This window comes from Sus scrofa, chromosome 2 (genome assembly GCF_054392235.1).
Source record: "Sus scrofa isolate SSC_HxYL_T2T_F1_AM1 chromosome 2, Sscrofa_HxYL_maternal_Yorkshire_Landrace_v2.0, whole genome shotgun sequence".
Lineage (NCBI taxonomy): Eukaryota > Metazoa > Chordata > Mammalia > Artiodactyla > Suidae > Sus > Sus scrofa.
The window spans coordinates 78,857,965-78,884,285 of NC_139384.1; the positions used below are offsets into that span (position 1 = coordinate 78,857,965).

Sequence of the window (26,321 nt, forward strand, 5' to 3'; positions counted from 1 at the left end):
TAAATGGTAATTTTTGCTGTATGAATTTTATCTTGGGGGAAAAAAAAGTCTTTAATAAGAGGTAGAGTTAATGGATGGCTCTTGGTGACTGATGGGTGGCAGGGAGATGGAGAAGTACAGGAAGGAGTCAAGAAGGACGTCCAGCCAGCTGACTTGAACAAATGGGAGAGTGACTACATTTACTGAGTTGAGGAAACATGAAGGAGTAGATATCTAGGAGGTGACAAAGCTCCATTTCAGATATGACGAGTGAAAAAGTGTTGAGACATCCAAATCTAGAGCTCAGAAGAAAAGTCTAAGACAAAGATATTTGGGCGTCATCAACATAGTACCGTAAATTAACACTAAAGAGTGAGTGAAGGAGTTCCCTTCGTAGGCTCAGTGGAAATGAACTGACTGGTATACATGAGGATGGGGGTTCGATCCCAGGCCTCGCTCAGTGGCTCAAGAACCCGGAGTTGCCGTGTACTGTGGTGTAGGTCACCATTGTGGCTCGGATCCCACATTGCTGTGGCTGTGGTATAGGCCAGCAGCTGTAGCTCCAATTCGACCCCTGGCCTGGTATCAAACCCATAACCTCATGGTTACTAGTCAGATTCATTTCCACTGCACCACAATGGGAACTCTGGGAACTCCTAATAAATAATATTTAAATGAATAAAAATAAGAAGGAGGTCCCATTGAAGATCAGTGGGTTAATAACCTGACTAGTATCTGTGAGGACGAAGGTTCTATTCCTGGCGTCGCTCAGTGGGTTAAGGAACCAACATTGCTACAAGCTGCAGCATAGGTTGCAGATGCACCTTAGATCTGGTGCTGCCATGGCTACGGTTTAGGCTGGCAGCTGCAGCTCCAATTTGATCCCCAGCCCAGGAATTTCCATATGTTGCAGGTGCAGCCATAAAAAGAAAAACAATAATAATAATAATAATAATAATAATAATAATAATAATAATAATAAAATGGCTATCAAGCCATGAAAAGACATGGAGAAAATTTAAATGCGTATTACCTTGTGAAAAAAACCAGTCTGAGAAATCTACCTACTGTATGGTTCTAACCACATGGCATTAAGGAAATGGCAAAACTATGGAGACAATAAAAAGATCAGTGGTTGTAGGAGAAGAGGTTTATGAATAGGCAGAGCATAGATTTTTTTTAGGATAAAGAAAATATTCTGAATGATATTTTAATGATAGGGACACATCATTAAATATTTGTCCAAACCCATAGGATATACAACACCAAGACTGAATCCTAAGGTAAGCTTTAAACTTTGGGTGATTTTGATGTATCAGCATTGATTCATCCTTGATGAAAAATGTACCACTCTAGTCAATGATGTTGATAATGGGGAAAGCTATGCACATACAGGGACAGGGGATAGATGGGTAATCTCCATATCTTTCAATTTTATTATAAACCTAGAACTGCTCTTTCAAAATGGTCTTTTTGAAAAGTAGAATGCATTAGCAAACATCATGGGAATTTTTTAAAAGCCCTATAGGAGTTGCCATCGTGGCTCAGTGGTTAACGAATCTGACGAGGAACCATGAGGTTGCGGATGGAGGCACCTACATTCTCACTGCTGTGGCTCTGGTTGCTGCTGTGTGGTATAGGTTCAATCCCTGGCCCAGGAATTCCCACATACTGCCTGGGTGGCAAAAAATAATAATAATAAAATTAAAAAATTTTTTTAAATCTCTATTTTAAGGACTTTTTAGTAGAGTTGGGAGAACAAAATTGACACATTAAACAATAAGTCCATGTAAAATAAGTTTTAAGTTTTGTTAACAAATCAGATTGCATTCCGTCTTTCACCCTCCCCTTTATATGGGTGCAGTCACATATTGAAAACTCTGCTGTTCCCTGAAAATCCCTCATGCTCCCTTCCCTGCCTGCAGTTTCACTCTATTTCTTCTAACTAGAATGCTTTCCTCCTCTGTTTTCAGTTCTTTGGAGAATATACTTAGGAGTAGAATTGTTGGGTGACATGGTAATTCTATGTTAAACTTTTTTGGGGGGGTTGTCTTTTTAGGGCCACATCAGGTCTAATCAGAGCTGTTGTCTTTTTAGGGCCACATCAGGTCTAATCAGAGCTGTAGCCTCCAGCCTACACCACAGCCACAGCAACGCGGGATCCAAGCCACATCTTCAACCTACACCATAGCTCACGGCAATGCCGGATCCTTAACCCACTGAACGAGGCCAGGGACTAAACCCAAAACCTCATGGTTCTTGGTTGGATTCGTTTCTGCTGCAACATGACAGGAACTCCCCTATGTTAAACTTTTTGAGGAAACACTGAACTTTTTCCACGGCAGCTGCCCCACTTTACATTCCTACCAGCCAATGTACAAGGTTTCCAATTTCTCCACCAACACTTGTTATATTTTCTGGGTTTTGCTTTTTTCTTCTTCTTCTTCTTTTTATGACAAACCTAGTGAGTGTAAATCAGTATCCCATTGTGGTATTGATTTGCGTTTCCCTAACCAACCAAAATAACTTTTTTTTTTTTTTTTTTTTTTTTTTTTTTGCATTTTAGGGCAGCGGCCGTGGCCTATGGAAGTTCCCAGGCTATGGGGTCAAATCAGAGCCGCAACCACTGGCCTACACCACAGCCACAACAACTCAGGATCTGAGATGAGTCTGCAATCTATACCACAGCTCACAGCAACATCGGATCCTTTACCCACTGAGGCCAGGGATCAAACCCGCATCCTCGGGGATACTACTCGGGCTGGTTAAATGCTAAGCCACGATGAGGAACTGTCCCAAATTAACTTTTTAATACACCTACTTTTCTCCAATCCACTAACTTGATTTTGATCTGTCACATTGCAACAGCCTACTTCAGAGAGTAACAGGATTAAATGAGTTAAAATGTAAATCCATATGGGAAGAGTCAATTAAAGCTTCTCCATGTCTTTGAAGACTTCCAGAGCCTTCCCAATATTCAGTATTTCTTCTCATATGACAAAGGCATATTGTTAATCCTCTCCGAACATTCTAACATGAAGCCATGATTGAGAAGCATCAGGTTGGGGCACTTGTTCCCCAGACTGGTCAGATCGTGGAAGTCATCCAGGGACTATAAAAAGGGTGGACTTCCTGGCCTGGCACCAGATCTTTGGAAACAGAATTTCCAGGAGAGAGGCCTGGAAATCTGTACTTTGAAAAAAGTGCCCACAGGTGAGTCCTATGACTAGGCCTGTTTAGGAAACCCTGGGCTAGTGGATAATCAAAGGGCAGTAAACACAGAGGGAAGTTTGGAACGGGATAATCTGGGCGTTCTCTTTGTGGCTCAGCGGTTAACCAACCGGACTAGTATTCGTGCGGTTTCAGGTTAGACCCCTGGCCTCACTCAGGGGTTAAGGATCTGGTGTTGCCATGAGCTGTGGTGCAGGTCGAAAACATGGATCCGATCCTGCATTGCTGTGGCTGTGATGTAGGCCGGCAGCTGTAGATCCAATTGGACCCCTATCCTGAAACCTCCATATGCCATGGGTGCGGCCCTGAAAAGAAAAAAAAAAAAAAAAAAGATAATCTGGTTTGCGAAATATGATCTCCCTGGAGTTGCCACCGCAACTCCAGTGGGTGAAGAATGCAACTGTGACAGCTTGGGTCACTGCAGAGGTACAGGTTTGATCCCTGGCCTGGCACAGTGGGTTAATCTACTCAATACTATGTAATAACCTACATGGGAAGAGAATCTGAGAAGGAACAGATGTGTGTATAACTGATTTACTTTGCGGTACCTGGAACTAACACAACTTTCTAAGTCAACTCTACCCCAATAAAATTTAAAAAAATAAATAAATCGGAGTTCCCACTGTGGCTCAGTGGATTAAGAGCCCAACTAGTATCCATGAGGATGAGGGTTCAATCCCTGGCCTCACTCCAGGGTTAAGGATCCGGTGTTGCCACAAGCTGCAGTGTAGTTCAAAGATGCAGCTCAGATCCCACGTTGCTGTGGCTGTGATGTAGCCCAGCTACAGCTCTGGTTCGACCCCTAGCCTGGGGGGAATTTCCATATGCCACAAGTGGGGCCTTGAAAGAAAGAAAGAAAGAAAGAGAGAGAGAGGGAGGGAGGGAGGGAGGAAGGGAGGAAGGAAGGACGGAAAGAAAGAGAAAGAAAGAAAGAAAGAAAGAAAGAAAGAAAGAAAGAAAGGAAGGAAGAAAGGAAGAAAGAAAGAAAGAAAAAGAAAGATAGATATGAGATCAGGCATTGCTGCAGCTGTGGTATAGGTCACAGCTGCAGCTCAGATTCAATCCCTGGCCCAGGAACTTCCATTTGCCACAGGTTCAGCCATAAATATTTTTTTGGGGGGGCTTTTTGTCTTTTTAGGGCCACACCCGCGGCATATGGAAGTTCCCAGACTAGGGGTCAAATCCGAACTGTAGCCACAGGTCTATGCCACAGCCACAGCAACACCAGATCCGAGCTGTGCCTTCAACCCATACCACAGCTCATAACAACACCAGATCCTTAACCCCCTGAGCAAGGCTGAGGATCAAACCTACATCCTCATGGATGCCAGTCGAATTTGTTTCTGCTGTGCCAAGACAGGAACTCTGATAAATGTTTTTTTTTTAAATTGGCCTTCTTGGAGTTCCTGTTGTGGCCCAATAAAAATGAATCCGACTATTAACCATGAGGTGGTGCGTTTGATCCCTGGCCTCGTTCAGTGGGTTAAGGATCCAGCATTGCCATGAGCTGTGGTATAGGTTACAGACAAGTCTCGGATCCTGCATTGCTGTGGCTGTGGTGTAGGCCAGCAGCTGTAGCTCTGATCGGACCCCTAGCCTGGGAACCCTCCATATGCCTCAAGTGTGACTCGAAAAAGCAAAAAAAAAAAAAAAAAATTGACCTTGTTGCATCCTGTCTCTAGCAGAATAAAACTTAATCTCTAGCTGATGACTTACCACAGGGGTGCTGTCCCCTGGACTGTCCCCCCGCCCACATCCATGTGACAGAGACCATCCATCTTTAACACTTTGCAGTTGAAAGGGCCCTCATACTCTGTGAAGTCTAGACTTGAATGTGAGTCCCAGAGAGAGCCTGAGCTGTGCCTTCCAGATGCCTAATTCTTGTCTTTTTTTTTTTAGGGCCACACCCGCAGCATATGGAGGTTCCCAGGCTAGGGGTCCAATCAGAGCTGTAGCTGCTGGCCTACACCACAGCCACACGGGATCTGAGCCACGACTGCAACCTACACCACAGTTCATGGCAACACCAGATCCTTAACCCACTGAACAAGGCCAGGAATTGAACTTGTGTCCTCATGGATGCTAGTCAGATTAATTTCCGCTGAGCCACAACAGGAACTCCCGGATGCCTGATGCTTGTTTGCTGCTCTTCCTCTTTGGTGAAATAATACTATTCCTACTCTGTGTGGGCAATATTCCAAATGTTCTGGTATCACTAAACCTCCCAGCTTCTCTAGGAAAGAGACTGTGTTTCCATTTATTTAGAACCGGCTCTGAGACATGAAGGAGTTTGCTCAAGGTCACATACCTAGTATGTGACTGAGCATAGATTCAAACCCATGTGATTACAAAGCTGTGGCACATTCCACTCTGCAACTCTGCCTCTCAAAGATTACTTCATCTCCCCAGTTTTAGCTTGCCAGACTATTTTGCTTGCTGCTAAGTCTTTCTGGTTATATCCAGTAATTTCAGCATGGCAGCTCCAAAATATCTGGAATCTCCAGCTTAAAGAAATACAGGAGGTTAGCCCCCGAAAGGGGGCCGGGGGACGCCTGGGTGGGGGCTGGGCACTGAGACCTCGCCTCTGAAGGTTGGTCCCCGAGAAAGGGCCGGGGGACGCCTGGAGGGGGGGTGGGCACCGAGACCTCGCATCTGAAGGTTAGTCCCCGAGAGGGGGCCGGGGGACGCCTGGGGGGGGGTGGGCACCGAGACCTCGCCTCCGAAGGTTAGTCCCCGAGAGGGGGCCGGGGGACGCCTGGGTGGGGGCTGGGCACCGAGACCTCGGCTCCAGAGATTAGTCCCCGGGCTAGGGGGGCGGGGCAGAGCGGAAACTGCTTGGGAGGTCTAGAAACCTTTTGACGGGGCAGAGACTGCCTGGGAGACTAGAAAACAAAGCTGTCACAGAGGAAGGGAGCAATACTCCAGGGGCGGGGCAGTGGAAAGCCACATCAGAAGGAACCTGGGAGAAGAGCCTGGTCTGCGCCCGTGCTGGGGAGGGGAGAAAGAAGGGATGTGTCCCCATAGAATACCCCCCACGCCACAGCAAGCTTACAGGCCCGCTAGCTAGCTGAAAACTGTGCTTCCCAGTGTATCCCCTCCCCCCACCCCCGCCACACCCTCCGCTCTCACGACCTGGGGCTGCCTGCCATCCAGGAGGGCTGGCCTCAACAATTGCCTGAAGCCTACCACCCCAGGGGCTGTCCCTGCACAGGCTTGCTTGCCCTTTGGAGGGGCTACACTTCCACAGAGCAGCACCAAACACCACCAGCCCCTGAGAAAAGGCCTGCAGCCCAGAAAAGCTAGAACAAGCTTAGCCAGGCTGTGAATAGATCGGCCTAATTCTCAGATGGTTTTTCTGAATCGGGTTGCCCCGGGGAGGAGCCTCTTCAGTTTCCAATGGCCCTGCTCCCCACCCAAGCCCCCAGGAGGTGCCCCACTCCCGTGAAGTAACTGCTCAGCACCACCAGCCCCATGGAAGAGCCCCTGCAGCCCAGAAAAGCTGCAACAAGCTCGGCCAGACTGTGAAAAGATCCGCCTACATTCTCAGGCTGTCCTTCTGAGTTGGGCTACCCTAGGGAAGAGCCTCTTAGGTTCTCAGTGACCCAGATAGCTGCTCCAGCCCCCAGGGGGTGATGCACCCCTGAAGAGCAGCTGCCCAACACTGCCAACCCCCTGCAAGAACCACACAGCCTAAAAACACCAGAGCAAGCTCTGCATGACCAAGTGAAATCTGCTACCATCGTGGTGTGGACCTGCCAGTCCTGTCTGCCCTCAGGAAGTCCTCCTTTGCTTAAAAGAAACACTGTTAGCCCCATCAACACTCCAGAAAAGCCACACTGCCTCAAAAAAGATTGACCGACAATGCCAGCCCTCAGGAAACATTCCACGGCAGTGACAAGGCAAACACTGCCCGATAACGGAGAGTACAACTCCCTCAGGAGAAAGAAAACAACAAGCAAGATGAAGAAGCTGAGAAACCACCCCCAGTCAAACCAACAGGAGAACTCACCTAAAACAGTCAACAATGAAACAGATCTCTGCAGTCAGACAGACCTGGAGTTCAAAAGAGAAATAGTGAAAATACTGAAGGAATTCAGAGAAGATATGAACAGTAATGCAGATACCCTCAGAAAGGAACTAGAAAATATAAGGAGGAGCCAAGAAAAACTAGAACATTCATTTGCAGAGATGCAAACTGAACTAGGGGCAGTAAAAACCAGAATGAATAATGCAGAAGAGCGAATCAGTGATATGGAAGCTAGAATAATGGAAATCACTCAATCCGGTCAGCAGACAAGAAACCAAATGAAAAAACATGAAAGCAATATGAGAACTGTGGGATAATATAAAGCGGGCCAATATACGCATAATAGGAATTCCAGAAGGAGTACAAAAAGATAACGGGATGGAAAATATATTTGAAGAAATTATCAATGGAAACTTCCCAAATCTAAAGGATACTGGGTTCAAGATACAAGAAGCACAGAGGGCCCCAAACAAACTGAACCCAAACAGACCCACACCAAGACACATCATAATAAAAATGGCAAAAGTTAGTGATAAAGAGAGGATCCTAAAGGCAGCAAGAGAAAACCAGAATGTTACCTACAAGGGAACCCCCATAAGAATATCAGCGGATTTCTCTACAGAAACACTACAGGCCAGGAGGGAATGGCAAGAGATATTTAAAGAGCTCAAAGGAAAAAATATGCAACCTAGAATACTCTATCCAGTAAGAAAATCATTTAAAATAGAAGGGGAAATAAAAATTTTTCCCAACAAACAAAAAATTAAAGGATACAGCAACACAAAACCCAGGTTAAAGGAAATATTGAAAGGGCTTCTCTAAACCAAAAAGAAAAGAAGGAAAGGGAAGAAAAAAGAAAAGAAAAAAAAAGAAGAAGAAGAGGAAGAACTAGGACTGAGGAAACTGCAATCAGAGAGCAGTCACTCAAGCCAGCATACAGATTTAATCATGAACATGCTTCAAACAAAATAAAATTAAAAAGAAAAAAATAAAAAAGAGTCATCAAAACCATAAAATGTGGGCAAGGGATGTTAGGAGGTAAATAACCCTTTTTGTTTACATGTATGTCTCTCTTCTTAATTTTAATATAGTAATGAAGTGTTTGAACTTACACGACCATCAGGCTAAAACACACAATTATGGGAAGGGGTTAGCATACTTAAAAAACAGGGCAACCACAAGCCAAAACCAAATATTGCATTCGCAAAAAATGAAAAAAAAATACCCTCAAGCAGATAATAACAGGAGACCATCCAACCAAAAAAACAAAAAAAAAAAAAAAAAAAAAAGAAAGAAAGGAAGAATGGAGAACCATAGAATCAACTGGAATGCGAGGTTCAAATGGCAATAAATAATCATCTATCAATTATCATCTTATATGTCAATGGACTGAATGCCCCAATCAAAAGACACAGAATGGCTGAGTGGATAAAAAGGCAAAAACCTTCAATATGCTGCCTACAGGAAACTCACCTTAGGACAAAAGATACATATAGATTGAATGTGAGAGGGTGGGGAAAAACATTTCACGCCAATAGACATGACAGAAAAGCAGGTGTCGCAACACTCATATCAGACAAAATAGACTTTAAAACAAAAGACATAAAGAAAGACAAAGAAGGACACTATGTAATGATTAAGGGATCCATCCAAGGAGAGGATGTTACTATCTTCAACATGTATGCCCCAAATATAGGAGCACCCAGATACATACAACAAATATTAACTGACATAAAGGGAGATCTGGATGAGAATACAATCATAGTAGGAGACCTAAATACCCCCCTCACATCAATGGACAGATCCTCTAGACAGAAAACCAATAAAGCAACAGAGACCCTAAAGGAAACAATAGAAAACGTAGACTCCATTGATATCTTCAGGACACTACATCCACAAAAAGCAGAATACACATTCTTCTCAAATGCTCATGGAACATTCTCAAGAATCGACCACATATTGGGACATAAAGCGAATCTCAATAAATTTAGGAGCGTAGAAATTATCTCAAGTATTTTCTCTGACCACAATGCCATGAAATTGGAAATCAACCACGGGAAAAGGAAAGAGAAAAAACCTACCACATGGAGACTAAACAACATGCTACTAAAAAACCAATGGGTCAATGAGGAAATCAAGAAGGAAATTAAAAACTACCTTGAAACAAATGATAATGAAGACACAACCTCTCAAAATCTATGGGATGCTGCGAAAGCAGTGCTCAGAGGGAAATTTATAGCAATCCAGGCCTTTCTCAAAAAAGAAGAAAGATCCCAAATTGACAACTTAACCCTCCACCTAAACGAATTAGAAAAAGAAGAACAAAGAAGTCCTAAAGTCAGCAGAAGGAAGGAAATTATAAAGATCAAAGAAGAAATCAATAAAATAGAGACTCAAAAAACAATAGAGAAAATGAATAAAACCAAGAGCTGGTTCTTTGAAAAGGTGAACAAAATTGACAAACCCCTGGCCAGACTCACTAAAAAGAGGAGAGAAAGAACCCAAATCACCAAAATTAGAAATGAAAAAGGAGAAATCACAACAGATACAGCAGAAATACAAAAAACCATAAGAGAATACTATGAACAACTGTATGGCAACAAGTTTGACAATCTGGAAGAAATGGACAATTTTCTAGAATCTTACAGCCTGCCAAAACTGAATCAAGCAGAAACAGACCAACTGAACAGACCCATCACTAGAAATGAAATTGAAGAGGTCATAAAATCACTCCCTACAAATAAAAGTCCAGGACCAGATGGCTTCACAGGTGAATTCTCTCAAACATATAAAGAGGAATTGGTGCCCATCCTCCTTAAACTCTTTCAAAAGTTTGAAGAAGAAGGAACACTCCCAAAGACATTCTATGAGGCCACCATCACCCTCGTTTCAAAACCAGGCAGAGATACCACCAAAAAAGAAAACTATCGCCCAATATCATTGATGAATATAGATGCAAAAATTCTCAACAAAATCTTAGCCAACCGAATCCAACAACATATCAAAAAAATTATACACCATGACCAGGTTGGGTTCATCCCAGGTTCACAAGGATGGTTCAACATACGCAAATCAATCAGCATCATACACCACATTAACAAAAAAAAAGTCAAAAATCATATGATCATCTCAATAGACGCAGAAAAAGCATTTGACAAAGTCCAACATCCATTCATGATCAAGACCCTCGCCAAAGTGGGTATAGAGGGAACATTCCTGAATATAATCAAAGCCATTTATGAGAAACCCACAGCAAATATAATCCTCAATGGGGAAAAACTAAAAGCCTTCTCACTCCAATCTGGAACAAGACAGGGATGCCCACTCTCACCACTGCTCTTCAACATCGTTTTGGAAGTCTTAGCCACAGCAATTAGACAAACAAAAGAAATCAAAGGCATCCATATAGGAAGAGAAGAGATCAAACTGTCACTGTATGCAGATGACATGATACTATACCTAGAAAACCCTAAGGACTCAACCCCAAAACTCCTTGAACTGATGAATAAATTCAGCAAAGTGGCAGGATATAAGACTAACATTTGGAAGTCAGTTGCATTTCTGTATACCAGCAATGAAACATTAGAAAAGGAATACAAAAACACGATACCTTTCAAAATTGCACCTCACAAAATCAAATACCTCGGAATACACCTGACCAAAGAGGTAAAGGACCTATATGCCGAGAACTATAAAACCTTAATCAAAGAAATCAAAGAAGATGGAAAGAAATGGAAAGATATTCCATGTTCCTGGATTGGGAAAATCAATATTGTGAAAATGGCCATCCTACCCAAAGCAATCTACAGATTCAATGCAATCCCTATCCAATTACCCAGGACATTTTTCACAGAACTAGAACAAACAATCCAAACATTTATATGGAACCACAAAAGACCCAGAATCGCCAAAGCAATCCTGAGAAACAAAAACCAAGCAGGAGGCAGAACTCTCCCAGACTTCAAGAAATACTACAAAGCCACAGTCATTAAAACAGTGTGGTACTGGTATCAAAACAGACAGAAAGACCAATGGAACAGAATAGAGAATCCGGAAATAAACCCTGACACCTATGGTCAATTAATCTTTGACAAGGGAGGCAAGAACATAAAATGGGAAAAAGAAAGTCTATTCAGCAAGCATTGCTGGGAAACCTGGACAGCTGCATGCAAAGCAATGAAACTAGAACACACCCTCACACCATGCACAAAAATAAACTCCAAATGGCTGAAAAACTTAAATATACGACAGGACACCACCAACCTCCTAGAAGAAAACCTAGGCAAAACACTCTCTGACATCAACATCATGAATATTTTCTCAGGTCAGTCTCCCAAAGCAATAGAAATTAGAGCAAACATAAACCCATGGGACCTCATCAAACTGAAAAGCTTTTGCACAGCAAAGGAAACCCAAAAGAAAACAAAAAGACAACTTACAGAATGGGAGAAAATAGTTTCAAATGGTGCAACTGACAAGGGCTTAATCTCTAGAATATATAAGCAACTTATACAACCCAACAGCAAAAAAAACCAATCAATCAATGGAAAAATGGGCAAAAGACATGAATAGACATTTCTCCAAAGAAGATATACAGATGGCCAACGAACACATGAAAAAATGCTCAACATCGCTGATTATAAGAGAAATGCAAATCAAAACTACCATGAGATGCCACCTCACACCAGTCAGAATGGCCATCATTCATAAATCCACAAATAACAAGTGCTGGAGGGGCTGTGGAGAAAAGGGAACCCTCCTGCACTGCTGGTGGGAATGTCAACTGGTACAGCCACTATGGAGAACAGTTTGGAGATACCTTAGAAATCTATACATAGAACTTCCATATGACCCCACAATCCCACTCTTGGGCATCTATCCGGACAAAGCTCTACTTAAAAGAGACACATGCACCTGCATGTTCATTGCAGCACTATTCACAATAGCCAGGACATGGAAACATCCCAAATGTCCATCGACAGATTACTGGATTAGGAAGATGTGGTATATATATACAATGGAATACTACTCAGCCATAAAAAAGGATGACATCATGCCATTTGCAGCAACATGGATGGAACTAGAGAATCTCATCCTGAGTGAAATGAGCCAGAAAGACAAAGACAAATACTATATGATATCACTTATAACTGGAATCTAATATCCAGCACAAATGAACATCTCCTCAGAAGAGAAAATCATGGACTTGGAGAAGAGACTTGTGGTTGCCTGATGGGAGGGGGAGGAAGTGGGAGGGATCGGGAGCTTGGGCTTATCAGACACAACCTAGAATAGATTTACAAGGAGATCCTGCTGAATAGCATTGAGAACTATGTCTAGATACTCATGTCGCAACAGAAGAAAGGGTGGGGGAAAAAACTGTAACTGCAATGTATACATCTAAGGATAACCTGACCCCCTTGCTGTACAGTGGGAAAATAAAAAATAAAAAAAAAATAAAGAAATACAGGGAGAGTCTACAGGGGACTTTGGTTAAGGGGGGTTCAGGAGTTTCCGTCATGGCTCAGTGGTTAACGAATCTCACTAGGAACCATGAAGTTTCGGGTTCGATCTCTGGCCTTGCGCCATGGGTTAAGGATCCGGCATTGCCGTGAGCTGTGGTGTAGGTTGCAGACACGGCTCGGATCCCACGTTGCTGTGGCTCTGGTGTAGGCCGGCGGCTACAGCTCTGATTCGACCCCTAGCCAGGGAACCTCCATATGCCACGGGTGCAGCCCTAGAAAAACACACAAAAAATTTAAAAATTTTTAAAAAAAGGTAAATGGGGGTTCAGTTAGAGAGAAGCAAAGAGGATGATGAGAGCAACGAGCACAGATGGCAACGTTTCCCCAGCCCGCCCCCATCACTGCATCCTCCTAGAACTGAATAAAGCCGGAAGGGGATATCACCTTAGCCTGGGCAGCAGGAAAGAAGTTGACCTCTGAGAGAGAGAGACAGCAGGGGAAAAAAATGGGAGGGGGCATCCCTTCTCCAGCAGAAACAAAATTCAGAAAAGTTTCCAGCAGTGTCAGGCTCGTCTTGTGACTATACCATGCTGGTTAGAGGATCCAGGATTTACAGGGCTATGGAACTTTATGATGTTTGATGATAAGCATCCGGGCGAGGGACAGCAACTGTCCCTGAAGGAAGGTCAGGGGACCTGGAGGACCTCAGGATAGAGGCTACATAAAACATATTAAGAAAAGGGGGGAGTTCCCATTGTGGCCCAGTGGAAACAATCTGACAAGTAACCATGAGGTGGCGGGTTCACTCCCTGGCCTTGTTCAGTGGGTTAAGGATCCATTGTCGCCGTGAGCTGTGGTGTAGGTCACAGACACAGCTTGGATCCTGTGTGGCTGTGGCTGTGGTGTAGGCTGGCAGCTGAAGCTCCGATTTGACCCCTAGCCTGGGAATCTCCAACGCTACGGGTGTGGCCCTAAAAAGCAAATACAAACAACACAAAAAACAAAAACAAAATAAGATAAGTGGGAGTTTTCCTTGTGGTTCAGGGGGTTAAGAACCTGATTAGTGTCCATGATGATTCGGATTTGATCCCTGGCCTCGCTCAGTGGATTAAGGATCTGGCATTGCTGTGAGCTGTGGTATAGGAATCAGACACAGCTTGGATCCAGCATTGCTATGGCTGTGGCGTAGGCTCTGATTTGACCTCTAGCCTAGGAACTTCCATGTGCCACAGGTGTGGCCCTAAAAAAAAAGAGAGAGAGAGAGAAAGAAAAGAAACGTACCAAGCAAGACTGAAGAAGGCTACCCAAGGAGGTACTTCCCTCACAGGCTCCTCCACTGGCCCCTGGCAGTGATAAATACCTCCACTGGTCTCCAAATACTCCATCCCCACCAACAATCTCATATTCTAAGTGAGATACTGAACATGCTATAGAAAGGCCATTTCATGACACATCTTATACCCTTCCCCAACTAAACTACCCCAAGCTTATCCTATATAGAAAATTCTGGAGCAGCTGCTTGTCCATTGTCTTCCAGAGGGAAGACCTGGGGAGGGGATGCCGTGAGTTTGCTGTGGTGCTGCAAGGGGGCAACTTCTCCCATGTAGTAATGGGAGCTGGTCAGAAATTTCTGACCTGATCTGGTATCAGCTCTAGCTGAAGGAGAAGGAGAAGACTCTGGGGAGAAAGACAGTGATAGAATACTGCTAGAGAACACAACAGGCCAGGAGAGAGACTTCCTGGAGACAAAGGGGCTGGCAGTGACCTCTGGTCGCCCATCTTCACAATGGGAATTACAGGCTGTGAGGAAGTCAAAGCCAGATCTGAAAAAAACAGTTCTTTAATGGGGATGTAGGAAAGAGACCCTGCAAAGTCTCAAGGCATCTCCTTTGGAGAGAAGTGTAGAAAACCTCTCTCTCTCTCTCTTTTTTTTTTTTTTTTTTTTGGTCTTTTTAGGGCCACACACAGCATATGGAACTTTGGGGACTAGGGGTTGAATCCATGCTGCAGCTGCTAGCCTACACCACAGCCACAGCAACACAGGATCCGATCTGCATCTGCAACCTCCACCACAGCTTTCCTCAACGCTGGATCCTTAACACGCTGAGCAACGCCAGGGATCAAACCCACATCCTCATGGATATGAGTCAGGTTCTTAACCCACTGAGCCACAACGGAAACTCCTAGGAGAACTCTCTTGGCTCACAAACTGTAAGAGTAAGCATGAGGAGGAGTTACTTGCAGGACTAGCAGATTAAAGATCTGGTATTGTCACTGTGGTGTGAGTTCAGTCCCTGGGCCCAAAATTTCTGCATGCCATGGGTGCAGCCAAAAAAAAAAAGGAAGAAACAGGAAGAGCACCTATATGACCTTGGAGGTTCTTCTACAAAGATCTGCTGTGATGCCCAGAGATCCACACAGTCTCCTTGACACCACCACCCCCTCCACCTCCACCTGAGTCTCTCCAGAAGCATCCAGCTGGCTTGCTACCTGCCACTAGTTCCTGTCATTTCATCTGTGACCTCTGCTCCCTACATCCGCACTTCTCTCTTCACAGACTCTAATAGCTAATTTCTGCTTTTTCAGTAGGGAAAGGCTGGGTGTCTTCCCCTTCCCAAGGTCACAGGGGCTGGAAGGAAATCTGCTCCCTCCAGCCCCTCTTGGTGTTTGCTCTAGGGATCAGCACAACCCAGGGCAAACTACCTGGATGAGCCTTATCCATCTAATCCATCATTCATTCAACATAACACCTATTGCATGCTAGGTGCTAGGAATACACTAGTGCTCAAAACAGACATAAAGTCTTGTCCCAGTTGCCCTGAGGTTTCAGAAAACCCAACCTGAGCTCTTCCATATTTATATACTCAAAGAAATATTTGCAGTACCTATAATCAACAAAAACTCATATCTGAAATACCTAAAGAACTCCTATAAAGCAATAAGAAAGCCTAATAGAAAATGGACTTGAACAGATATCCAATAGCAGTAAATACATGAAAATATATGCTTATTAGGAAAATTCAAATTTAAACCACAATGAGATACCATTGTGTACCCACCAAACTGGCTAAAATTTTTAAACATTTTTAGATTGACAATACAAAGGATGAGGAGCAGCTAGAATTCTAAGACACTACCAGCAGGAATGTAAACTAACATGAGCACTTTAGGAAATATTTAGTGGAGCTCCCATCATGGCTCAGTGGTAATGAACCCGCCTAGGACCCACAAGGACGCCAGTTCGATCCCTGGCCTTTCTTGGTGGGTTAAGGGGCTGGTGTTGCCTTGAGCTGTGGTGTAGGTCACAGACACAACTCGGATCCAACCTTGCTGTGACTGTGGCATAATCGGCAGCTACAGCTCTTACTCAACCCCTAACCTGGAAACTTCCATATGCCACAGGTGTGGCCATTAAAAAAAAAAAAAAAAGACATAAGAAATAAAAATATGTAATTTAAAAAAGAAAATATTTAGTAACATTTATTGACACTAGACATAAACATAAACTATTCTATGACCCAGTAAGTCTGTTCCTAGGTATATATCTAACAGAAATATAAGTGTATCAAAGAACAGAAACAAAACTATTACAGCAGCATTATTCATAATAACCCCAAACTGAACAACTCAAATGTCCACCAACAGAATAATGGAAAAAAATTGTGGGATATGCATTTAATGGTGGTGAAATAAAATTTATATTGTATTACAAGGTAAGAAAAAATTAACTTTTTTTTTTCTTTTCGGCCTCCCCACGGCATATGGAGTTCCTGGGCCCAGGGTCAGATCCAAGCGGTATTTGTGACCGAAGCCACAGCTGTGGTGGATCCTTAACCCACTGTGCCCAGCCAGGGATTGAACATGTTTCCCAGCATTCCCAAGACACCAACAGTTCTGTTGCACTACAGCAGGAACTCCAACAAGAAAAATTTAAACATAAAACTTTTCTCTACTTGTTTGGGCCTCCTCCTTTCCCTTTAGGGTGTATTATGCATCTGCATTAACCAGAACTCCTTAGGAGATAACATTCCTACTTAATCTTGTAAGGGATCATGATGACCCACTACTTGCTTTGTACTGCAAATCTGTCTTTTGTCTTTTTTTTTCCTTAGGGCTGCACCTGTGGCAATTTGGAGGTTCCCAGGCCAGGGGTTGAATCAGAGCTACAGCCACCAGCCTACGCCAGAGCCACAGCAACACTAGATCCAAGCCGTGTCTGCAACCTACACTACAGCTCAGGGCAACGCCAGATCCTTAACCCACTGAGCAAGGCCAGGGATCGAACCTACAACCTTCATGGTTCCTAGTTGGATTCGTTTCCACTGCGCCACGACAGGAACCCCCATTTGTACTGCAAATCTGAATTGCGTAAACTGTCAATACGTCATTTGATATATAAACCTTTGTCTCAAAAGCATATATAACTGTGTTTTAATCCCCAGTGGGCAAAACAGTCCTCAGAGCTTTCTGAAAGACTCTCTTCCAAGTTACAAGCCTCAGGCTGGCCCAAATAAAAGTTCCCATTTCTTGGAGTTCCCGTCATGGCTTAGTGGTTAACAATTCCGACTAGGAACCATGAGGTTGTAGGTTCAGATCCCTTGCCTTGCTTAGTGGGTTAAGGATCTGGCATTGCTGTAAACTGTGGAGTAGGTTGCAGATGCGGCTCAGATCCCAAGTTGCTGTGACTCTGGCGTAGGCCAGCAGCTACAGCTCCAATGAGACCCCTAGCCTGGGAACCTCCATATGCTGCAGGAGTGGCAAAAAAAAACAAAAACAAAAAAAAGTTTCAACTTCTTTCTTCAGTTGACTATTGATTAATTTTTTTATCAACATCTGCAATGGCATACTATGCAGTAATGAAAAGGAATGAGCTACTGCTTACCACATTAAGCATGCATTTCACAAACATAATATTGAGACAGAGAAGCAAGACACAAAATAGTACCTACTGAATGGTTTCATTTAGAGAAAGTTCAAGAGCAGGCAAAACTAACATATGAGATTAGATAGAGACATTATTTCTGGGAATGAGGGGTGGGGTAGTGCCTGGGAGAAGATATGAAGGAGGCTTCTGGGGTGGGTAGTGGTCTTAGTTCTTCTTTTTTTTTTTTTCTTTTTTGGCCATTCCAAGGCCTATGGAGTTCCCAGGCCAGGAATCAGATCTGAGTCCCAGTTACAACCCAAACCACAGTTGTGGCATAGATGGATCCTTAACCCACTGTGTGGGCCAGAGATTGAATCTCAGCACAGCCAATCCCACTGCACCACAACAGGAGCTCCAGTGATATAATTTTTGATCTATGTTCACTGTGTCGTCATTTGTTGACCTGCACACTTTGGATCTATGCACTTTCCCATAGGTCTGGTATACTTCAATTAAAAAAAAAACACAGGAGAGGGGGACTGTTTCAGGGGAATAAAAAGAAGTAAGCTGGGAAGGGGATATGAGGCAGATTAAGATTTTAAATACAGGGGAGTTCTCGTCGTGGCGCAGTGGTTAACGAATCCGACTAGGAACCATGAGGTTGCGGGTTCGGTCCCTGCCCTTGCTCAGTGGGTTAACGATCCGGCGTTGCCGTGAGCTGTGGTGTAGGTTGCAGACGCGGCTCGGATCCCGCGTTGCTGTGGCTCTGGTGTAGGCCGGTGGCTACAGCTCCGATTAGACCCCTAGCCTGGGAACCTCCATATGCCGCAGGAGCGGCCCAAAGAAATAGCAAAAAGACAAAAAAAAAAAAAAAAAAAAAAAAAGATTTTACATACAAAAAAAGAGAAGTTCCCATTGTGGCTCAGTGGTTAATGAACCCAAATAGTACCCATGAGGGCTCAGGTTCGATCCCTGGCCCTGCTCAGTGGGTTAAGGATCTGGCACGGCCATGAGCTGTGGTGTAGGTCATAGATGTGGCTCGGATCCTGTGTTGCTGTGGCTGTGGTGTAGGCTGGAAGCTCTAGCGCTGATCTGACCCCTAGCCTGGGAACCTCCAAATGCCTCGGGTGTGGCCCTAAAAAGACAAAAATATTAAAAAAAAAAAAAAAAAGATTTTACCTGCAGGTGACTGAGCTGTGACAAGATGAAAAGGGGGCAGGGAGAGCTGTTGAATGGAACAGGGCAGAAATTGTTTCCAGCCCCTAATTGAAGTCTCCAGATACTCTAGATTGAAGTCTCCTTAATGCCTCACCCACACTACACCACCTATTCAGATCTTTTTGGAGGAAGCCCAGTGCTTCCTAGCCTAGCTATTACTTCTGTCTCCACAGAGAGACTCAGTATTCGTAGCCAAAATTAGAACCCTAAATTAGGCACTGACATTTCCTCTACCAGGGGCTATGAGGCTGTAGGCCTTTCATGCAAATATCCCAGCAGCTAAACTGGAATAACCCTGAGTGCTGGAATGGAAGGTGAGGGGCTTGATTGTAGGACTTTGCCATCCTTGCCCAAGGAAGCTGCCTGCTTCTATGGCTGTGTGTACTGGTGAGTGTGTATCTCAGAAAGAGGAAGGTGGAGCCAAAAGCTTCACACCCAGCACTATGTTCTCTCTGGAGGCACAGATCTACTTCAAACCCCATGCAGGGGTCTGGAGTGTTGCTTGAATGAACCCCTGAGCCACTTTCCAGGAGGAAAAAAAATCACAGGAAGGAACCACCGGTCACATGTTCCAATGACAAGAGGGGAAAACCTGGGGGGTGGGGGTCTTTTGACTTTTTAGGGCCACACCAGTGGCATATGGAGGTTCCCAGCCTAAGGGTCGAATTGGAGCTACAGCTGCCGGCCTACACCACAGCCACAGCAATGTGGGATCCAAGCCACTTCTGCAACCTACAACACAAATCACGGCAATGCCAGATCCTTAACCCACTGGGTGAGGTCAGGGATCAAATCTGCACCCTTATAGTTCCTAGGTGGATTCGTTTCCTCTGCACCATGACAGGAACTCCTATTTTTTTCATTTCTTTAAGTTTTCTGGAGGTACAGTTGATTTACAATGTTGTGATCATTTCTGCTGTACAAGAACGTGACCTAGTTATTCCTTTACACACATCTGTACGTTTGCAGATCCTTTTCCCACTAGATCATCAGAGAATATAAGGTAGAGGTCCCTGGGCTATACACCAGGTCCCCATTCTCTGGTCATTCATACACCTCAGTGTATGAATGCCAATCCCATACCCCTAGCCCATCCCTACCTGGATCAACTTTTTTGCATAGGTTCTGGAAAAGGCTCTTTCAGAGTTCCCAAGGCTTGTTTTTAGGGGAGAGGGTGAGTGAGATGATCTACTAGTAAGAGGAGCATCCAGGGGTCAAACTATATCTTCTGGTTATAGAGGTGCCTCGAGGCCACGAGTGATCCTCATTGTCTCCCTCCTGGACTATCCATTCTCCATCCGCCTCTCCTTGAATGACACCTCTGCTAGACTCGATGGCTTCCTTGCTGGGGGAGACCTGACCCTCAACCCTGAGAGTTCTCAGCCCTGGGCATCATTTCTTGCTAGACCATGGCTCCTGTACTTGACCACTTACTGTCAAAATTGGGAAAGGTACTACCAAGGAATGCCCCACAGACATTTCCGTCACCCCAAAAGGAAACTTGGCTCCCATTAAGCAGTTACTAATTACTCTCTCTACTGGAAACCACCAATGAGCTTGCCTTCTCCATGGATTTACTTATTCTGGATATTTCACATAAATGGAGTCACACAAAGTGTGACTTTTGTGTCTGGTGTCGGGTTTGTGAGATGCATCCACATTGGGATATGAATTAATACGTCATTCTTACAAATATTATTAGGAGGTCCTGCTCTGGTGCACTGGGTTAAGAATCAGACTGCAGCAGCTAGGGTCTCTAAAGGGGCTCAGGTTTGATCTGAGACCCGGGCACTGGGATAAAGGATGCAGTGTTGCCACACACTTGTGGCTTAGGTCGCAGCCGTGGCTCACATTCAATCCCTGGCCTGGGAACACCACATTTGTAGCCACTAAAAAGGGATTATTTAGAATGGTTATTTGCTTAATATTCAATTCCTCCATTCCTTTCTTAAAAATTTTCATTGGAGCATAGTTGACTTAAAAAGATGTGGTAACATCAAGCATACAGCAAAGTAAATCAGTTATACCTATACATCTATCTCTTCCTTTTCAAATTCTTTTCCCATAGAGGTTATTACACAGGGTTGAGGAAATTTCCCCGTGCTAGACAATAGGTCCTTGGTGTGTGTCTAGTTTATAGATAGTCATGTGTATGTGTCAATCCCAACCCTCCATTCCTTCTTGTGACTGAATGAAGATCCAGTAGATGCATGTGCCACAGTTTGTTTATCCATTCATCCAGAGATGGGCATTGCAATTATTTCCATGATTCTCCTATTGTATATATGCTGCTATAAACTTGCATGAACCAGTAGTAGTTTGAGTGTTTATTTTCACTTATTTAGAGTGGGATGGCTAAGCCATATGATAATTCTATGTTTGTCCTAAGTACAAGCCCCAAGAACCTTCCTGAAAGTCTATTCTTGTCTCAGAAGCAGCTTTTCAGGGAACATGACCTGAGTAGTATGCACAGGGACCTGGGAGAGCTAATTTGTGATGCCTGGGGGTCTGGAGGTGGGAGGGCCTTCCCTTAGGAAGTGACAGCTCAACCGAGAACAACCTCAATGTTTTTGCCTTCCTTCCTTTGCTCTTTCCTTCCATCAGCAAAATAGCATAGATGGTTTACACAGTCTATCCTTTCAAAACCTTTGTGCATTTAAACATCAAAATTATTCATAAGACAAATAACCATTTTTAGGCAGGCTATGAAGGCTCAGAAATTAACATCACAAAACCACTATAGCAAACACTTGAATTGGAAGACATTTATGCAGAAATAATATGGAAGGGTTTTTAAGTAAAAATGTGATAAATAGGAAGGTGGACACACTAGAGAGCATAGAGAGGATATTGCTTATTTTTTAGATTTTATCATAGAAGTATGAGATACACAAATTCCTCCATTTATTTGAAGAAAAGAGTGCTTAGTCAGTTTGGACTGCTGTAACAAAATACCACAAAGCAAGGGGCTTTTAAGCAACAAAAATATATTTCTCTCAGTTCTGGAGGGTAGAAGTCTGAGATCAAGAATCCAGGGTGATCAATTTCTGGTGAAGGTTCTCTTCCACGTTTTTTGTTTGTTTGTTTTTTGTGGGTTTTTTTGCTATTTCTTGGGCCGCTCCCGAGGCATATGGAGGTTCCCAGGCTAGGGGTCGAATCGGAGCTGCAGCCACCGGCCAACGCCAGAGCCACAGCAACGCGGGATCTGAGCCGCGTCTGCAACCTACACCACAGCTCACGGCAACGCCGGATCGTTAACCCACTGAGCAAGGGCAGGGACCGAACCCACAACCTCATGGTTCCTAGTCGGATTCATTAACCACTGCGCCACGACGGGAACTCCCTCTTCCACGTTTTAGACGGTCCACTTCTCATTGTGTCCTCACAGGGCAGAAAACAGACAGAAAAAGCAACTTCTCTCCTGCTCTCCCAAGGGTACCCATCCCATCATGGGGGCTGCATCTGCATGACCTCACCAAATCCTATTTACCTCCCAAAAGGCCCACATCCCAATACCATCACATGGGGGGAGGGTTTCAACACAAATACTGGGGCAACAGAAACATTCAATGCAGAACAAGTATGAATGGGTCAATGAGAGCTTCTAATAAGAATGGGAAGGGCTGTTACTAAGACCAATGATATGTTTGTTTCCAGAGAAACCTACAATACAAAATAAGTTCCATGAGGAACTCACAGAGTAGATTCAGCTTTATTCCCCAAAACAGTCCTTCGCCTCAATGGACAACAAATAAGTTGTAGCCATTCTGGTGGGTGAATTGATGACTATCTTGATATGTCTAACAGTTATGTGGAGGAGACTAAGGATGAACATTTGTGCACAGAAAAGAGAGTATAAAAGTCACAAAGGGAAGTTCCTCAGAAGCACTTGCTTTTGGAGGTGAACACATGGAAGTACTTCAAGCATTGGTGTTCAAAAAAGAAGGACAAGTCTCAAGCTCAATGAAGTTGGAGATTTGGTATTGCTGAATGCCAGATATTGACTCTTGGTTATCATAGTAACTCCCCAGTCACAGCATCCATGGCTCTTCACACGGGGAAGAAAGACCAGCTGAAAAGCTTCCTCAGGGCCCCCTTCATGTCCCTGACCCTCAGGCTGTAGATGAAGGAGTTCAGCATGGGGGTGACCACAGTGTACATCACGGAGGCCACTGTCCCCTTTGAGGTGGAGGGGGAGAAAGCAGAACTGAGGTACACACCTAGCCCTGTCCCGTAGTATAAGGAGATGACCACTAGGTGAGACCCACAGGAGGTAAACACTTTGTACTTCTCCTCCCCTGAGGACATTTTCAATATGGAGGAAAGAATCTTAGAGTAAGAGAAAAGGATCCCAGTCAGTGGAGGAATACCCAGCAGGCCAGTCACAGAAAACAGCACGATGTAATTGCTGAGAGCATCTGAACAGGAGGACTTAAGGACCTCAGCCCATTCACAGTAGAAGTGGGGAATTTCCGTGTGTGTGCAGAACGAGAGATGCAGCATCATAAGACTGTGAAGGAGGGCAACTAGGACACTGAGGGACCAAGAAACCAGAGACAGCAGAAGTGTGGGTTCATCATGATCATGTAGTGCAGGGGGTGACAGATGGCCACAAAGCAGTCATAGGCCATCACGGTCAGGAGGAAGTGGTCCAAATACCCAAGAAATAAGAAAAGGTATTTCTGGGTGACGCAGCCTGCATAGGTGATGGCTTTGTTCGCTGTCTGGATGTTCACCAGCATTTTAGGAACTATGGTGGAATTGAAACAAATATCCAAGAAAGACAGTTGGGAGAGGAAGAAGTACATGGGGGTGTGGAGGTGGGAGCCAGAGCTGACAGCCAGGATGATGAGCAGGTTCCCAAGCATGGAGACCAGGTACATGGACAAGAACAGCCCAAAGAGGAGGGGCTGCCATTCTAGGTCCTCGGAGAGGCCCAGGAGGAGGAATTCCAAGACCCCTGTTTGGTTTCCTGCATCCATGTTGCTGGTAATTCTGCCAGGTAACCAAAAAGCAATGCCAATTAAAAAAACAGCTGTCCCCAAATTAAAAATATATTTTTTTATCATATTTGTCTTCCCTCCCCCCAAAACATAAATGAAACATACATTTTGCTTCCCAATTTGGTATTCATTCACTGGGAGTGATTACAAATGTCATTATCTTATACAGGTATCCATTCATGGATAATCTCTTCCTCCTTCTGATCTATATCACAAATTAATCATGACCTTCAAAATCTGTTTCAGGAGACCATCAGCCTCTGGAGTGTCCAGCTCAGCATCAGCCCCTTTCAGATGGAGCACAACAATGGCTGGAACAGTCGGCCTTTGGAGGTGCTGAAATTTGTCTCTTGGATGATTCTGCCTTTCCCTTCATTTACTTAGTATTCTAGCACAGTCACATGGGTTGGTGGGGCTCTGGTCCCACCACCCACTGACAAGAACTGAGTTGATAAGGGACCAGATGGGACACATCCACTAAGGGTCTGGGGTTTCAGGCGGAACATCACTAGGTTTGCGAAGAAGGCAGCCTATGCTCCTATGCCTTAGTGTACTGAACCACTAAACTAGCTGTGGCAGTAAGTCTCATGTCAAAAGATGGATCCTACACTCTGACCTCCCCACCATGAATCATGGCTCTACATCTCACTGATCTTGGCCAAGTTCTGATTTCTCAGGGCCTCAGTTTCCCACTTGGTTAAAGGGGCATTATTAATGGTACTTACTCCACTGGATTGCTGAGAGGGATATATGAGTCAAGGTTTTAAAAATCTGTGCCTGCAACACAATAGAACTGAGAAAAATCATGGCTCAATATATTTTAGGTGTGGGGGAATAGTGTCTATGGAGCCGAAGGCACTGAGGCCAGTACATAGAGAGGATGGGATATCCTAGATCACTTGGCGTTAAGTGAATATGGGCGGGAGAGGGAAATGGAAAGAGACAGAGATGATGACCTTGGTGCTGAAGCTTTCTGGGTTGGGGAGGAGCCCTTCAAGACTTCCGCTCACCTCCTTCCCTTTCATTCTGTTTAAATACACTTACATTTCCTTCTACTCTTTCGATGGAAACTGGTTTTACTAGATTTCTATAAAACCTGCATTCAAAAAGGCACTCACCAAGACATATTTCTACAGAAAATACATCTTCTTCCCGTGGACATTGCACCCTCAGTGGTAGTTGTTTTTAAAGATTCCTCCAGAGAGGCAGGGTTCACACTGCAGTTAAGAGGACTTTTTGTTTTTTTTTTTTTTGTTGTGGGCCACACCTTCAGCATGTACAGGTTCCAAGTCCAAGGATCGAACATGCACCACAGCAGTGACCAAAGCTGCAGCAGTGACAGCCCCTCATCCTTAGCCTCCCTAGGCACAGTGGAAACTCCAAGAGCACTGTTTTATGAGGCAGATGTAGCCTGGAATTTTGTTCCACCCCTTCTTAGCCTTGAGACTGAGGGATTATATGACTAGACTGAACCTTTAGCTAAGAGGATTATGATGATGGAATACCATCATAAATGTAAAGAACCTGGCACATGGTAGCTGTTCAATTAAAGGTGTTACTATTACCATTTACGTCCTTCCCCAAAGACACCATTTCTGATTTTGAAGCCCATCTCTCATCTCTAGATTTTGTATTCTTTCTTGACTTTCCATCTTAATTTTAGGGAGCCAACCAAGACTGGAGGAAAATATGACCAAACTCTACCAGGAGGGAAGCCCTTTATAGATGATACCACCCTTTTCCCTCTTTTAGAAAATGGCTCCAAGCTTGGAAAGTTTCTATTAAGCCAAACCCTCTTTTGTTCACAAGTGGTGTTCCATCAAATTCTTTCCAAAGATTTGTTGATGTGCCCAGGATGGTGAATTGTTCAAACCCAAAGTGATTTCCGCTTGAGAACTGCTTATTGCTTTCTACTCATCTTTTTTTTTTTTTTTTTCTTTTTCAGCCACCCCCAACAGCATATGGAAGTTCCTGGGCCAGGGATCTGGACCTGGGACCTATGACCCAACTGCAACAACACCAGATCCTTAACCCACTGGGCCACAACAGGAACTCCTCCTCACCTCTTTTGAATACTTTGTTATTTTCATTGACTAAAATAATACTCAATAGTATATGCTACAGTAAAAAAAAAATTTTTTTAAATACAGAACTTATAAAATAGAAGTTAAATGAACATCATCTTCATTTTCCTCTCATTTCTCTTTGGCAAATGGTATTAACACCATGGTGAGTTTCTGTCTAGATTCTTCTTTCTAAATCAGCATTTTCCTCCATAAAGGATCAGAGACAAACAAGCCTAAGGGATATTCATCTGGTCTGGAAAAACACAGTGTCCCTGTGCACCATAATACCTTTGTACTTTAGAAAAGAACAACTGCTATGTGTACCATAAAATTTCCCCATGACCCAGAAACTAAACAATTATTACCTGAAGCCTTTAGAACCTGCATGGGCCTGTGCCCGTGCCGAGTTGTTAACTAGTTGACTATCACACACTCTCCTTAGGGTGGCAGCTTGCTTTCTGATAATCT

At 44.1% G+C, this 26,321-nt stretch overlaps 1 pseudogene; it reads right to left on the reverse strand.

Annotated features, from left to right (window-relative positions):
• Positions 1-22,834: 22,834 nt before the first annotated feature.
• LOC110259654 (olfactory receptor 7A10-like) lies at positions 22,835-23,730 on the reverse strand (annotated as a pseudogene).
• Between the last annotated feature and the right edge of the window lie 2,591 nt (positions 23,731-26,321).